This window comes from Saccopteryx bilineata, chromosome 1 (assembly GCF_036850765.1).
Source record: "Saccopteryx bilineata isolate mSacBil1 chromosome 1, mSacBil1_pri_phased_curated, whole genome shotgun sequence".
In the NCBI taxonomy this organism is placed as follows: Eukaryota; Metazoa; Chordata; class Mammalia; order Chiroptera; family Emballonuridae; genus Saccopteryx; species Saccopteryx bilineata.
Genome location: NC_089490.1, coordinates 351,863,558 through 351,875,579, shown reverse-complemented (window position 1 = coordinate 351,875,579; position 12,022 = coordinate 351,863,558). Strand labels below are relative to the sequence as shown.

The 12,022-nt window shown below is 38.3% G+C and overlaps 1 protein-coding gene and 1 pseudogene across 1 annotated transcript in view; both read right to left on the bottom strand.

Annotated features, from left to right (window-relative positions):
- The window catches only part of LOC136318467 (olfactory receptor 52H1-like), a 31,828-nt gene extending 25,506 nt beyond the window's left edge, over window positions 1–6,322 (bottom strand). Inside the window, exons 1-2 of the mRNA XM_066250806.1 lie at window positions 6,217–6,322; window positions 335–357 (exon numbers count right to left, since the gene is read on the bottom strand). The gene's annotated coding sequence lies outside the window, so the exon portion shown is untranslated. The remainder of the gene's footprint in view (window positions 1–334; window positions 358–6,216) is intronic.
- LOC136319626 (E3 ubiquitin-protein ligase TRIM22-like) overlaps window positions 1–12,022 on the bottom strand; it is a 33,045-nt pseudogene that overhangs the window by 16,942 nt on the left and 4,081 nt on the right.

The following is a 12,022-nucleotide window of genomic DNA, read 5'->3' as shown; positions in this document are numbered from 1 at the left end:
ATGAAATATGTGAACCTGAGTTTGATACAGACATATTGGGTAAATAAAATTTATGAAGTCACATGGGTCTGATTCTCCAGTGTTTTATCCATAACTGTTACTGACCCAAATTCTCCAACTTCTCCCACATAAATTCCATATATAAAATCTAGTCCATTTTAAATAGTGACAGAATGCTCCAACCATGATACGTGAACAGAAATTTAAGATATATCAACATCCATATTTTCCTGCCCTGAGAAAATTTTATTGTAATTAATCACTAGATAAATTTAACTAATTTAAATCTCCTTTTCATAGCAAAAAATGACCATCTCTGGTCTCCCACACATACCTTTTTATGATGCCATTCAGATCCTAGGGAGAAAAGAGAAAACACAAGTTAAGAAGTAATAAGTCCTTCTCACTAATAAATCTTCATCACATTCCCAGCACCCCTTGATGTAATGGGAATAGAGATGACCCCAATATGAGAGCCAAAAAGGTAAAGGAAAGACCTAGGCCAATCATTCCAGAAGAGTCACGTCAAGTTGCCAGGTTTTCTAAAATATAGAAACAACATTGACTCTTCTGGAAGCACAGCAGGAGGCTTCCAGTACCTGGGGATGAGACATATTTATGAGGAAAGCATGAGGCCCATGGTATTTCCCCATATTCCTGGGGCTCCTCATGAGATGACTTGAATAATTTATGGCTTGTTCATTCATTTAACATAAATGTAACGTTCTATTAATTGTCAAGCATTATGACATAATTAGGAGAATAAAAGACGAGTTGTTATTGAATTCTTCATCAAATTTACATGGCTTCTACTGTGCAGTACAAGCAAACAAATGTATTAATGGAGGCATTTCTCAAGTCTCTCCTCATTTTATATGCTATGAATGACCTCATCCACTCTCTAAATTCCACACAGACAAGTGATTTATTTTCAAGCATTCATTTTTATTTAATTTTGTATCTTAAATATATTGTCAATTAAAGAAGCCACAGGACCCCGTAACTTAGGATGTCTCATGTGCAACTTACTCTTCACCAACCAAACCATATCCTCTCTTATATCCCTTTGTCCATGTTACCAGTATCCACTCAGTCACTTTCTTAAACCTTACAATATTTATCTGTATTTCTGTCTCTACCAAGTCAGTTTAGGCCACATTGTTAACAGTTTTTAGTCATCTGAACTTCCTCATCACCACAGATTTATTTCTTTGAACAGAAATATACTAATATATTTGGTCTCCTCTGTCTCATACTAACTTCTTTCGTGACACCAAAAACTAGGGCAACCCCTGGGTCTACACAAATATACACAATTGCTTTCCTCTCTGTATTCAGATTTTATTGTTTTATATGACAAAAAAAATAATTAAAAGTAGATGAAGTACTATATAGAAAAAGAATTTTGGAAACAGTTGCAACTTTAACTAAAGCTTAACTTTGAAGCTTGAACACTGTCATCAGGGTCTGGTCTATTTCAATCTCCAAATTCCATTTATGCCTTCCTTCTGTATTGATTATATATCCTCAGTTCATGAAGGAAATATGAATATACTCACATAAATTCCAGAGAAAAAGAGAAAATGTTTTTCCCAAAAATTCTGAGGCCTGAATAAGATTGACTCATATTGAATCAACTGCCCACATTAAAATATCACTGTGTTGTTCCTGGAATATTACAAAGCAATGTTAAAAGAAAGTATCCATATTTGACTGGAATTAATTTTGTACTAATTTGATGAAGATTGTGATAAAATAGGATGCACACTGTAATTAGATGAGCAACAGCCACAAAAACATAAAATAATAAAATTTAAACTTTTACACCATAAATATGCATTGAACTCAATAAAAGGTAGTTAATGAGAAAAAAGCAATGAAAATTGAAGGCAACATATGGAAGCAAGTAACATAATATAAATTAGTAGAGCTACTTGAAAATTGCATCAAATATTATTGTTTTAACCCACAAAATAAAAGTCAAAGATAGTTGGACTACATAAAAACTATTTCAATTACTGCTTTCTACAAGAGACATATTTTAGACTCAAAGACATAAATATGGAAAAACCAAAAAGATAGAATTCCAATCAAAATGTTAGATAGGTAAATACTGTGCTCATCTCCTCCTGCAACCACATTAAAATTTAACTAAATTATAGAATAACCACCATTGGGAATCATAAGAAGATGAGCTGAACAGAGCTCCTATAAATAAGAATATAAAAAAGATGCCACCTCCAGACTGGTAAGAGGGGCAGAAATGAAAGGGCTGATACCACATGCATGTATGACAGAAAACAGATGAGAGAAATATCTTTGGCTACAGAAGTACCACCTGAGGAACAAAGAGTCCCAGTCCACACCAAGTTTTTCAGCCAGAAGTATCAATGCCAGAAGGAGTCGTCCCCACAATATCTGGCTGTGAAAGTCAGCAAGGTGTCAGGCAGGTAGATGCAAGGCTGCTGCAGAAACAGGTTCTTCTTAAAAGCCCCTAGTACAGACTAATTCACCCACAAGAGTTCGTCCTAAGCTTCAGAGAATAAACAAAAGCTTTCAAAGCACCAGGGACATATGGAGAGAAACTGAATTGTTTGGCTTCAGTTTGAGAGCTGGAGGAAGCAACTCTCCCAGGGACTCATGTATCGATAGGTGCCATTGTTCTTTTGTTGAACTCTACCATTACACAGCCTGCAGGTGCAGGCCAGCACCAAGTCGGTGTCTCCATTAACCTGGCTAACACTACTTTACCCCTCCCTAGTGATTCCCTGAGATCCCACTCTACACAATTCAAGTCTCTGGCCAAATCTCTTTCAGAGAATAAACCACACAAGGAACTGCCTGTCATCCACACTGCAGATTTTCCTAAAAATCTCTCAAAGACCCACAATCTCAAAACAAACAGTGGCTGACATCATCATGTCCTTTATCTTTTGCTAAGTGACCCCAGTCTAGTATTAATGGCAGCTGACCTTTGTTAACAGCATAGCCTCTCCAAGCCCAGCAAAGGCACTACCAACCACAGATAACTTTGCACCTTTTACCAGGTGACCCTGAGCCAGACACGGAGAGTGGCTGATCTAGCCTACATCAGAGCCTCTTCCAAGAGGCCTCATAAATAACACACAAAGTAGCCAGCTCCTGAACACACCAGAGCACCACCAAATTAATGCCACAAATACACACACAATGTACAGACTCAGCTGGCTTTAGAGCCCTGCTAAAGTGGATTTTGCTCCATGAAATCAGGGCCCATACAACAGCTTATTTGCTGTAGTCAATGCCATTTTAGACACTCCTCATGAGGGTCAATAAAGGTTTAACTACAACAGGAGAACACACACAACCCACAAAAGGGATATTCCTAGAGCATCCAAATGAGGTTAACAAGGAGACTGCACCACTGGGGCCCACAGAACACCTACTACATAGGTTACTCTGCCAAGACTGAAAGATGTGGCAGATTACCTAATACATAGAAATAAAGAGGCAGCCAAAATGAGGAGACAAAAAAATGTCCCAAGTGAAAGATTAGGACAAATTATCAGAAAAATAACTAAACAAAATACAGAGAAGTAATCTACCAGATGCAGAAAATTATAAGACATTGGAGAAAAAAAATGAAGAATATACAAATAAGTGGAAGCATATATGGTGTTCATGGATAGAAAAAAAGTTAACATCATTAAAATGTCTATATTACCCAAAGCAATCTATAGATTAATGCAATTTCTCTCAAGATACCAATGGTGTTTTTCATGGAACTAGAACAAATATTTCACAATTTTTAATGGAACCATAAAAAAACCCAAATAGCCAAACCAATCTTGAGAAAGAACAAAATTGGAGGTATCTTGTTACCTGATATCAAATTGTACTAAAAGGTCATAATACCAAAACAGCATGGTACTGGCATAAAAACAGACATATAGATGAATGGAACAGAATAGAGCCCAGAAAGAAACTCATGCCTATATGGTCAATTAATATGTGATAAAGGAGGCAAGAACATACAAAAGGGATAAAAAAAAAACAACAGTCTATTCAATAAAGAATTTTGGAAAAATGGGACAAGTACGTGCAAAAATAAATAAATAAATAAATAAAGATAGATGACCTTATGACATACACAAGAATAAACACAAAATGGATTAAAGACTCAAAGCAATAAAAAACCTAGGAGAACAAATAGGCAGTAAAATCTCTAACATTTCTTGTAGCAATATTTTTTTTAGCTATATCTCCCTTGGAATGGGAAACAAGAGAAAAGATAAACAAATAGGCTTGCATCAAACTAAAAAGTTTTTGTACAGTAAAGGAAACCATCATCAAAATGGAAAGGCAGCCTAATGAATGGGAGAACATATTTACCTTCTCTGCTACATCTAATAAGGGATTCATATGTGAAATTTATAAAGAACTTATAAAACACAACACACGTAGAAAAACATATAATCTTATTAAAAATGGGCAAGCCTGACCAGTGATGGCAGAGTGGATAAAGCGTCAATCTAAAATGTTAAGGTCACCAGTTCAAAACCCAAGGCTTGCCTGATCAAGGAACATATGAGATGCAACTACTAGGAGTTGATGTTTCTTCTCCTTCCCTCCACCCCTTTCTCGCTCTTTTTATCTTCTCTCACTCTGAAATAAAAATGGACAAAAGACCTGAATAGACACTTTTCTAAAGAAAACATACAGATGGCCAATAGACATATGCAAAGATGCTCAGCATCACTAATCATTAAAGAACTTAAAACTAAAATGATATATCACTTCACACATGTTAGAATGCCTATCATTCATAAATAAACAAGTATTGATGAGAGTGTGGAGAAAAGAAAATCCTCGTGCACTGTTAGTGATAATACAGATTGGTGCAGCCACTGTGGAAAACATTATGGAGATACTTCTAAAATTAAAAATGGAACTACCTATTAATCAAGCAATCCCACTTCTTGGATATATTTTAATAATCCCAGTCCTGATCTGTGGTGGCACAGTGGATAAAGCAACGACCTGAAACACTGAGGTTGCCAGTTCGAAACGCCTGGCTTGCCTGGTCAAGGCACATATAGAAGTTGATGGTTCCTGCTCCTCCCCCTTCTCTCTCTCTCTCTCTCTCTCTCTCTCTCTCTCTCTCTTTCCCCTCTCTAAAATGAATAAATAAAAACCTAAAAAAATAGAATCCCAAAACTTTAATTCAAAATAATATATGCACCCTACATTCATTGCAGCATTATTTAAAATAACCAGGATCTTGAAACAGCCCAAGTGCCCATCAGGAGATGAGTGGATAAAAAAGCATGGTACAGACTCAGTAGATGGTGACTGAGTAGGCAGATGTTCCAATTGCAACCTCCCAGGACAATAATCTTGAAAAACCAATTTTAGACTAAATGAGAGGAGTCTATAATCAAGAATCACAGAAGAAGACACACTGAAACTGGTAGGAAGGGTGGAGACATAGAAAGAGCTGCCCCGCTCCCAGTAGTGAGCTGTGGCAGTAGAGGGTCCAAAGGACTATCACGGCAGGAAGGTTTGCCCTGAGAGGTGACAGTCCTAAACCCCAAGCCAGCACCCCAGCCTAGAGCCCCAGAACTTAGAAGAGACCCTTTTGGGCAGATAAAATATATTATGCTCACTTTGTTAAAGATGGCGCTGCCCATGTGGAGGCCCATCGCCCAGGTGATATTAATGTGTGTTGGGGGTGGGCTGTGGGCAGGCAGGATCCTTGTAGCCTGAGGCTTGGTTTTAGGACTAAGCCTTTCCCACCCTTTTTGATGTGGGGTGGTGCAATCCCATCATGTCCCAGATAAGTGACTTTGTATTAGAGACTTCCCTATTTTGTATATTGGATTAAAGGTTTTGATTTCTATACTATAAAATGGGGGCAGACTGGGAGTTTGCTCTCTCTCGGTTCCTAAAATTAGCATTAGAGGAGACAGCAGAGAGCAGAGAAAGGCCACGTGAAGGAGAAGCAGCCAAGATGGCGGAGTGTTGAGTGAGAAGCCAGTTTGTGCAGAGTTTGTGCAGGGAGAAGGAAGGAGATAAGGAACAGAGGTGAATAAGTCTGGTGAGCTAGAAACCTTTGATTCTAGGAAACTCGGGTAAGTCAGTAGCTTTGTGAACACAGAATGTGAGTGGGTTTTGGAGCCCAGTGTGTGTTTTTACTTGCCCACCAGGTGCAAGCTAGGATTAAAGATGATGGCCCACCAGTTTTTGGCTCTGTTGTTTCTTTGCCGACTGTCCGAATCCAATATGAACCTTCATGGTCCAGGTGGCTGTGATGATGGCTCTGACAACTGGCTTCACAGACCCCCACATAGCATTTGATGGTAAAAAGAGCCAAGGTTTCTGTCTGAGAGAAAGAAATGGAGCTTTTAGAGATGCAGGCTCCATCTTTAAGTGCCAGCACAGAAAATCTCACTCATAGCCACTTACCCAGGGCTTTAGCAGAGGGAGGGCTGAGAGGACTAAAGTTACATGAGGAGAGTGTGAAGTTGGTGGCCCATGGAGAGACATGTGGGGGATGGCCACTGGAACCCCTGTGCTGAGTCATTATCTAATATTGCAGTCGCCATATTTATTGGGTGGAGCAGTTCCCTCCGTGTGGCATCGTCTTGGGGGAAAACAACTGCCCCACCCTCGGTAATCTCTCCTGTCTCACCCTATAGAGACTGGGCCATTATGAGAAATCAGTTAGTGACTCATTTTTCTGGCATTGAAGCTGAAGCTTTCCCCACACTCTCCTGAGACTATGATTAGCGCTTCCGCATCATGGGAGATTTAGTAGAAACTGTCCAGACTGTGGGTAGACCACATTTCTGGGTCTCAAAGGCCAAACCCACTGGATTGCTAGGGCCACAACCTAATAAAGTCTGTGATAAAAGTCTGGACAAACTGATACCTGGGGCAGAGAGGCAGGAGCCACACCCACCATTTTTCCTAACCCCTGACTTGCTGCAGGCTCTAGACCAGGCATGACCAACATATATGCCCAAGGGCTGGATCTGGCCAGCGTAATAAGTTTATGCAGCCCGCGATTAAATTTTTAATATTCTCTGCTACTTTAAAATCTCAGCTATTCAGGAGTGGAAGCATCTTTGATTACTGGAAATCAAGATATTTAAGAAGATAGTGAGAGAGAGAAGATGGCAGCGGAGTAGGCGGATGCACAGACACCCAGCTCTCAACACCAAACTGGAACACAAATCAATTTAGAAAAAATCAGCATGAAAAACCAACACTGAACTGCAAGAACAGCTCTCAAAAACCAAGGAGCAAAGAGGAAGCCACAATAATCCTGGTAAGGAGTGCCTGAATCTCCTCTGCTTACAGGAAGGGAAGGAGGGGGGTGAGGCTGAGAGCCCAGAGAGGATTTCACAGAGGAAAAAGAGCAGAAACTACTGCTCACAGCCACTTACCTGGCGACCAGGAAGCAAGGTGGGTTGAAAAGACCAGCTTATCTCCCAAGTGGAAAAGACAGGGAGAGGGACAGACTGTGAGGGGCTAAGGTATGCAAGAAACAAAATAAAAAAAGCTGACTCATTTGTGCTGGAGGCGGCCATAGCTGGGGGAGGGACTGAACCTTTCACAAAACAGAGCTGAAGTGCTTCCGGATCAGAGATCTCCAGACATCTATCCAGCTCCAATCAGCACAACAAGACACAGCTGAAAACAAGAAGTGGGGAGGAGGGGCAGTAACTCAGGTCTCCATGGAGATCTGAGATACACCTCCCCCTACTGAAGCTGAGAGAAAAAACCCTGCCCCCAGTGAGATTAGTTGGAGGAAGAGACCTTCAGCGTCTCAGGTTACACCCACAGCATTCCTGGATACAGTTTCAAGGAAGCCCCCTGCTGAGATCAGTTAACAAGACTATCACCTGTTAAGAAAACAAACAAATCAAGACTTCAAAGCTGCCCAAATCCGAAAGTGGATTACAAATAATAGCTGATACCAACCCACGAAGACCTAAAAATAACACAACTGAAAACTGGAGGCAGACAACACCAAGCCTAGACTCAATCAACTCTACAAATAAAAAAAAAAAAAAGAAGAAGAAGATGAGAAAACAAAGGAGTGCAATCCAAATGAAACCACAAGAGACACTTTCGAGAGATGAACTGAGTGATATGGAAATAATCAAACTTCCAGATGCGGAGTTCAAAATAATGATTGTAAGGATGCTTAGGGATCTTAGAACAACAATGGAGGGGGAGTTTGAAAACCTAAATAAAGAAATAGCAAGTATAAAAAAGAATCAGTTGCAGATGACAAATACAATATCAGAAATAAAGACCACAATGGAAGGAATTAAAAACAGGATAGATAGAGCAGAGGATCGAATCAGCGAGTTAGAAGACAACTGGAATGAAGGCATGAAAGCAGAGAAGAAAAGAGAAAAAAGACTCAAAAAGTCAGAGGAAACTCTTAGAAAGCTCTGTGACAACATGAAGAGAAATAACATACGCATCATAGGGGTTCCTGAAGAAGAAGAAAAAGAACAAGGGATAGAGACTTTGTTCAATCATATCATAGCTGAAAACTTCCCTAAATTAATGCAAGAGAAACTCTCACAAATCCAAGAAGCACAGAGGACTCCATTAAAGAGAAACCCAAAGAAACCTACACCAAGACACATCATAATTAAAATACCAAAGCTAAGCGATAAAGAGAAAATATTAAAAGCTGCAAGAGAAAAAAAAGCTATCACCTACAAAGGAGCCCCCATAAGGATGACATCTGACTTCTCAACAGAAACACTTGAGGCCAGAAGGGAATGGCAAGAAATATTCAAAGTAATGCAGAACAAGAACCTACAACCAAGACTACTTTATCCAGCAAGGCTATCGTTTAAAATTGAAGGAGAAATAAAAAGCTTCCCAGACAAAAAACAACTCAAGGAATTCATTACAACCAAACCAATGCTGCAGGAAATATTAAGGGGCCTGGTGTAAACAGATAAAGTGGGAAAAGAATACAGAAAAAAAAAAAAGAAAAAGGAATACACCTTTAAAGAAGAAAATGGCAATAAACAACTACATATCAATAATAACCTTAAATGTAAATGGATTAAATGATCCAATCAAAAGACATAGGGTAGCTGCGTGGATAAGAAAACAGGACCCATAAATATGTTGTCTACAAGAGACACACCTTAGAACAAAAGACACACACAGATTGAAGGTAAAAGGATGGAAAAAAATGTTTCATGCAAACGGAAATGAAAAAAAAGCTGGGGTAGCAATACTTATATCAGACAAATTGGACTTTAAAACAAAGGATATAGTAAGAGATAAAGAAGGCCACTACATAATGATAAAGGGAGTAATCCAACAGGAAGATATAACTATTATAAATATCTATGCACCTAATATAGGAGCACCCAAATATATAAAACAGATTTTGATGGATTTAAAGGGCGAGATCAACAGCAATACTATAATAGTAGGGGATTTCAATACCCCACTAACATCACTAGATAGATCCTCAAGAAAGAAAATTAACAAAGAAACAGCAGACTTATTGGAAACACTAGATCAACTCGATTTAATAGATATCTTCAGAACCTTTCACCCTAAAGCAGCAGAATATACATTCTTTTCAAGTGCTCATGGTACATTCTCTAGGATAGACCACATGTTAGGGCACAAAAGTGCTCTCCACAAATTTAAGAAGACTGAAATCATATCAAGCACTTTCTCCGATCACAACGGCATGAAACTAGAAATGAATCACAGCAGAAAAGCTCAAAAATTCTCAAACACATGGAAACTAAATAGCAGGGTGTTAAATAATGAATGGATTAAGAATGAGATCAAAGAAGAAATAAAGAAATTCCTAGAAACAAATGACAATGAGCATACAACAACTCAAAATTTATGGGACACAGCGAAAGCAGTGCTGAGAGGGAAGTTCATAGCACTACAGGCACACTTTCAGAAGCTAGAAAAAGCTCAAATAAACAACTTAACCCTGCATCTAAAAGAATTAGAAAAAGAACAGCAAGTAAAGCCCAAATGTAGTAGAAGGAGGGAAATAATAAAGATCAGAGCAGAAATAAATGACATAGAGGCTAAAGAAACAATACAGAGGATCAATGAAACTAGGAGCTGGTTCTTTGAAAAGGTAAACAAGATTGATGCACCTTTATTAGACTCACCAAGAAAAAGAGAGAGAGGACTCAAATAAATAAAATTAGAAATGAGAGAGGAGAAATAACAACTGACACAACAGAAATACAAAATATTTTAAGAAAATACTATGAAGAACTGTATGCCAAAAAACTAGACAACCTAGATGAAATGGACAAATTCCTTGAAACGTACAATCTTCCAAAAATCAATCTGGAAGAATCAGAAAACTTAAACAGACCAATTACACCAAAGGAGATCGAAACAGTTATCAAAAAACTCCCAACAAAGAAAAGTCCGGGGCCCGATGGCTTCACAACGGAATTCTACCAAATATTCAAAGAAGAACTAACTCCTATCCTTCTCAAACTATTTAAAAAATTCAAGAGGAAGGAAGACTTCCAAACTTCTTTTATGAGGCGAGCATAATTCTGATTCCAAAACCAGGCAAAGACCACACAAAGAAAGAAAATTATAGGCCAATATCTCTGATGAATATGGATGCTAAAATCCTCAACAAAATATTAGCAAACCGGATCCAACAATATATGGAAAAAATCATACACCATGATCAAGTGGGATTTATTCTGGGGAGGCAAGGCTGGTACAATATTCGTAAATCAATCAATGTGATTCATCACATAAACAAAAAGAAGGAGAAAAACCATATGATAATTTCAATAGATGCAGAAAAAGCATTTGATAAAATCCAGCACCCATTCATGATCAAAACTCTCAGCAAAGTGGGAATAAAGGGAACATACCTCAACATGATAAAAGCCATCTATGAGAAACCCACAGCCAACATCATACTCAATGGGCAAAAATTAAAAGCAATACCCTTAAGATCAGGAACAAGGCAGGGGTGCCCCCTTTCACCACTCTTATTTAACATAGTCCTGGAAGTCCTAGCCACAGCAATCAGACAAGAAGAAGAAATAAAAGGCATTCAAGTTGGAAAAGAAGAAGTAAAACTATCATTATTTGCAGATGATATGATATTGTATATAGAAAACCCTAAAGTCTCAGTCAAAAAACTACTGGACCTGATAAATAAATTCAGCAAAGTGGCAGGATATAAAATCAATACTCAGAAATCAGAAGCATTTTTATACACCAACAATGAACAGTCAGAAAGAGAAATTAAGGAAACAATCCCCTTCACAATTACAACCAAAAAAATAAAGTACCTAGGAGTAAACTTAACCAAGGAGACTAAAGACTTGTACTCGGAAAATTACAAAACATTGATAAAAGAAATCAAGGAAGATACTAACAAGTGGAAGCATATACCGTGCTCATGGTTAGGAAGAATAAACATCATTAAAATGCCTATATTACCCAAAGCAATTTATAAATTCAATGCAATACCAATTAAAATACCAATGACATACTCCAAAGATATAGAACACATATTCCAAAAATTTATATGGAACCAAAAAAGGACACGAATAGCCTCAGCAATCTTAAAAAAGAAGAATAAAGTGGGAGGTATCACACTTCCTGACATCAGGTTATACTACAAGGCCATTGTACTCAAAACAGCCTGGTACTGGCACAAGAACAGGCATATAGATCAATGGAATAGAACAGAGAACCCAGAAATAAACCCACAGTTCTATGGACAACTGATATTTGACAAAGGAGGTAAGGAAATACAATGGAGTAAAGACAGCCTCTTTAACAAATGGTGTTGGGAAAATTGGACAGCTACCTGCAAAAAAATGAAACTAGATCACCAGCTTACACCACTCACAAAAATAAACTCAAAATGGATAAAAGATTTGAATGTAGGCCGTGAAACCATAAGCATCTTAGAACAAAACATAGGCAGTAAGCTCTCCGACATCTCTCGGAGCAATATATTTGCTGATTTATCTCCACG